Raw genomic sequence first — 5,508 nt, forward strand, 5'->3', positions numbered from 1 at the left:
GCTCATAAATGAATGAGAAGCTCTAGAACCAAATAAAACAATGGTGGGATGTTTGTTAACAAGAAACATACCAGCGGTGACAACCTCTCCTGTAGGAACCTCTTCAACAGTGGTATAATGCATGAATCTAGGATGTCCTTTAGGATTTGTCTACCTCTAATTTCCCTAGTTTTGATTGTTGTTCTTCTTAGGATGGGGGCACTCTTTGGAGCAATGGCCCAACTGATTACAGTTGAAGCATGGCTGATTGCTCCTAGGTCCTGTTGAGCTTCCTTGCCCTTCATTCCCCTTGGGTAAGGCAATGGTGAATGCCTTATGAAACACCTTCTGAGGTGGGTTGGCCTGGGCTTTTGGTGGTGGAGGCCTAAACTTGGGCGCTGGCGGTCAAAACTATGGCCTAGCCGCCACTGCACCTCTAGGACTACGAAGACCCTAAGGCACCTGCCTCAGCTACCCTCTTGCGGCCCTTTGCTACCACATGTAGATTGTTCTAGTTCTCCTGAGTCAAGGCATCACTGATGAACTCATTGTAAGTGGTGCACCTTGAGTTAGCCATAGTTTTCATCAGCTTAGTGCTAAGACCTCTCTTGAAGCTTTCAATCTTCTTTTCTTCAACTAACATCTCTAGATCTTCTTCTTCCTCATCAAGGATTGGGTGCACTTGGTTATTCAGAAAATGCACCTCATGCTGAAGATCAACTACTACGTTCTGGGTCTATGCAAGCTACTAGCGCAAGTCCTTCTCGACATGGTCCTACTGGACGCTCAAGGCATGGGTCCTGTCTCATTCTGCTTCTGCCATAGCTGCACGGTTGTTTGCTAGGATCTGCCGGCGTGTAGCTATGAACACCTCAGCACAGGCGGCCTCCAATTGCTCCCGTAGTCCTGCTAACATTGCTTGATCATCCACTCTTGCCTCTTGGGCGGCAGCTCTCTGCTGATCAACTTGCTCCATTTGGATATGGAGATTTTCCAAAGCTACATAAGCTTGATCAGTTTCCCATCGAGCCTCACTTGCTGCCTTTTTGTGCTTGTGCACATGCTTCTTTAGCTTACATTGTGTAGCTTTGGCTCTCATAAGCTTATCCATGCAAGTGGTATAGGACTCCTGCTAGAAGCCCCTTGTGTCCTGACGAGTGTAGAACCTCTTCATTACTGCAAACATGGTGCTCATAGCGGGACTAGAACTGTCTGCCCGCTCATCCTAATCTCGGATCAACGCATTGTTGTTGTGATGTGCCCATACTGTTATGGATGGATCCACCCGAGGAAAAGTACCAGCGGCACTACCGGTAAGCTCATCCCTATGCTGCTGACAAATCTGACTTAGTACCTCGAAGGCTACTACTTGGGTAACCTCCTAAGGAGTTCTTCCTTCAGATCCCGCCTTCCATTCCTGCCAGAAGGGTGCTTGGGTATGAGCTAGTATGGTCAGCCGTACTTCATACCATGGTTGTCCCTCTAGGTATACTTCATTCTAGTAATAGAGGGGCGGTTCGTAATACCCCGCATAATGCAAGACTCTCCAAAGTAGGGCAAGGGTTCTAAACATCAATAGGAAATTCTCTCTTCCAGCCGGTGCTGCCATCTGTACCAACAACATGTGCAACTCTCATGAGACAAAGTCATATGGATAAGAGTTACATAATTGAGTAAGTGATTTATAAGGGGAGGAACAATGCAAGTATGGAATAATGATTTATCATGATGCATACACGTTCCGTACGTCCTTACAAACTTAGGAAAAATTATTTCTAATGACATACATGGTGGCATACATATGTTCTCTCATATATAGCATAGCTAGTCGAGCTACACATTTCACTATTAGTGTACCTGCACAAGAATTTCATTTCAGCCTAACCCCACAATTATATATGCAGAATGTAAATCTGGGCTCTAGGTTGTAATCTAAATACTTCCATATATATACTTCCTGTATCGAAGCTACCCAAAAGTAAATACGTCCTCTATATACATATAAATATGCATACATAGTCGTATCAAAGCTAACCCACAATTAAATACCTCCGCATATATATGAGACATATATATACTTTAGTATCAAAGCTAACTCTCCCCATAGACCGCACACTCACAACTTGCGGTCTTGCCACTGTAATGATGATTGGCATCTTACCTTGGGCGTAGAGGCATTTGATCCATGCATTACCACTCAAGTGAATGGCATCCATACAATAGCACGCCGTATGGATGACAAAAATGAAAACCCCCAAGTTAGTACTTAATTAGCCACCTAAAGTCCTTAATTGGGCATAAAGGAAGTGATCACTAGCACACTTATATTTCAACTCTAGGCATCAAATACCTATTTATATAGCTATTAGTTGCTAGAAATGGGTTTTGGAAAACAAAACCTTTGTTTTAAATACCCATATAGCAATTAATGTTGAATCTTGCTCTAATGCCAGCTGTCACAGAACCAATCAATTTATATGAGCACAAGTACAATAGCAGCCCACAAGCGGTCGCACTGTCATACTTGAGCTTATATAAACCCGGTAGTCCGTCGAGTACCATGACGGGTCTCGATTAACGATCCACATACAACCAACATCGTACATGATTCAACATACATGTCACATGTTACATAAAGTTTACAAATACAGTTCATTCATCAGAGTACGAAATAAGGTTATTGCAAACCAAGTTCGGTAAATAGTTGCAGAAGCAAATTAAAGTTTGAAGGGAACATTTGCCATCATAGTTTAAATATAGTGCCACCTTGTGATCACACTCCCACAAAAGCACATAAGGAGGATTAATAACAGATGCCTGTCCAGGGCTCACTCCTCATCCACAGCGGGACAGAAGCAGTTCTTGCAATAGCCATGATAAACTATACCATCTGCAACAATGGGAATACAACCTTGAGTACGAGAAGGTACTCAGCTAGACTTACCCATTATAAACCAAAAATAAGGTGACTCCAAGGATTATGCAAGACTTTATAAGACCAAAATTAATGTGATCAATCCATCCCCTTAGCGGGGTGCTATGCTTTCCCTTTTATAGGCCAGGAAAGCATGGGTTACAGCGAGAGAGAAGAGGAGAACCAGAGAGAGAGAGAGAGTCCTGAATGTACTCAGTGTGCTCCTAAGTCTTGTACCCCACGCTTTACCGTGCTCACCTAGTATGGCAAATGATGGCGCCCACAACACTATAAGGCAAATATCGATACCCACAACACTATTTGGGTTCTAACATGCCTAGAAGGTTATAAAGCACCCTTCTAGCATGGACTGATAGTACTATCCTGTAGGTATATAGGGTACGATCCATGATATTGCGGTTGACTTGAGCGCCTTGCCTTATCTGCTCCGCCTGATTCTTGGGTCGTACTTGCTGGACCGTAGTGGTTGTCATGAGATTCTATAAAGATCCATGACAGAGGGATTGGGTGATGTAGAGCCAGCCTTCAGACATCGGGTGAGGCAGAGCCAGTCCTCAGGGGTTGGGCGAGACAGAGATAGCCCTTAGACGTCGAGTGAGGTGGAGCCAGCCCTTAGACATTGGGCGAGGCGGAGCTAGCCCTCAGATGTCAGGCGAGGTGAAGCCATCCCTCAGACATCAGGCAAGGCCAAGCCAGCCCTTGGGGTCGGGCAAGGCAGATCCTACGGTCACAGCGTCCACCAAGGTAGAGCCAACCCTTAGGGATTGGATGAGGCCGAGCCCCTAGCCTCGAGGGTCAGACAAGGCAGAGTCTAGCAAGAGGTGTAGTCACGCTCTTGATCGATCAGATGAATTAACGTTGATGGTCATTAACTCCTCCTCTTTGGGTACCCTAGTATTGGTCCCTGACAGTAGCCCCGAGCACCCAAATGATTTGAGTAGAATCACCTTGGGGATTTTCTGACTTGCCAGCGGGTGCGCACGAGCGCACCCGATGAGTGTAGCCCCTGAGCCTATGGAGGAGTAGAATACTCCTTCGGAGGTTTTTCTGAAATAGGGGACTCTGATGGCCCTGGCCCTCTATTGTTGCCCACGGTGTGTCCTAAAAATGGTGATTCCTTTTCACTGAGGTCGGAACCTTCGTGGGTATGGTCATGAGATTTGGTGGTTGTTTAGCTGGATAGCTTGATTGGGGTCCTAGTTTCCCGATCATGGGGATCTGGTCAGGGTAAGCCTGGCTGAGACTCAATCATGGGCCGAGATGCACGTGGTGCTCATGTGCCTGGGTGCTGGCCACTTGCGGGGCCTAGCTCTTTCCATCCCTTATTGTAGGGGTGCTTGGAGCAGATATTGGACCTGTTGATGGGACAACTATCAAACTCCTAGGCCCAGACAGGCCATAGACACATTTTTTTATCCATATTCCTCTTACTCATAACGAGTCCTGGCCCACCTGGGGAGGCAAAACATTTGGCGAGTTTCCCGAAGGAAAGGATAGGGATTGCGTGCGCATATCCCATGGCGTGAAGTCATGGCGAATTGTGGCAGGCATGGGGATCTAGGCGGATGGTTGGTTTCCTCGCATCCATCGCCCCTATAAAACCAAAGGGTTCACCCTAGGGTTTTATACTTTGCTTCCTTGCCTTCACATCTGCAACCTCCACCGTCAATCACCTGAGCTCCCCGCATCTGTGTCTCATCCACTGTCGAGTTCGCATCCATCCACCCCCATCTTCCAATGGAGCTATGGTGCCACTCTAATATCACCCTCCAGCGCATGGAGGGCCTTGTCCACCATGGTCTTTCTATGCGCAGACTGTCGTCGAGGAGTGGCGGCTGCTCGACGAGGAGGACATGCCGTCGCCGCCCCACGGCTATGTTGTATCGTTCATGCACTTCCTTAAGCGGGGGTTTGCTACCACTACTCACAAATTTCTCTAGGGGTTGCTGCAATACTACCAAATTGAGTTGCAGCACCTCAATCCCAATAGAATCCAGCACATGGCGGCGTTTGTCACCCTGTGTGAGGGATTCCTAGGGATTAGTCCCCACTTTGATCTATGGTGGTACTTCTTCACCATCACTCTTTAGAAGAAGCAGGAGCTGAACATGTTGATGGGATGCACCGGCATCCAACTCTAGAACAACCGGGTCGGTGAATACCCGCCAATGTGTTTGTCAACCTCCAACAAGGGGTGGCATTCGCTTTGGTTCTATCTCAAGAATGACACAGCCGCCCCCCTGCCAGAGTTCACCGGGCACCTAGTCGAAGAGGTCCCAGACTCGTGGAGGAAGTGGGGTGTCCCAGAGGACAAGAAAGGGATCTGGGACCACCTCATGGCCATCTGAATCCTGAAGGAGAGGTGCCTAAAGGGGTCAGGCATCATCGATGCCTACCACACGAGGAGGGTGGCACCACTAATGAGGCGCGTGCTTCCCCTATATGTGATGGCGCTTAGGGCATCATTCGATGGGATGGCGCTTGTCGAGGGGGCGCTCTCCCACTCCAAAGTCGCGTAATGCATTAAGAAGGCGACGGAGCCTTCTTGGGATAGCGCGAGCGTCCCCTTGATTTTGTGTACCCAGTGCCGAGGC

Source organism: Miscanthus floridulus, chromosome 6 (genome assembly GCF_019320115.1).
Source record: "Miscanthus floridulus cultivar M001 chromosome 6, ASM1932011v1, whole genome shotgun sequence".
NCBI classification, from domain to species: domain Eukaryota; kingdom Viridiplantae; phylum Streptophyta; class Magnoliopsida; order Poales; family Poaceae; genus Miscanthus; species Miscanthus floridulus.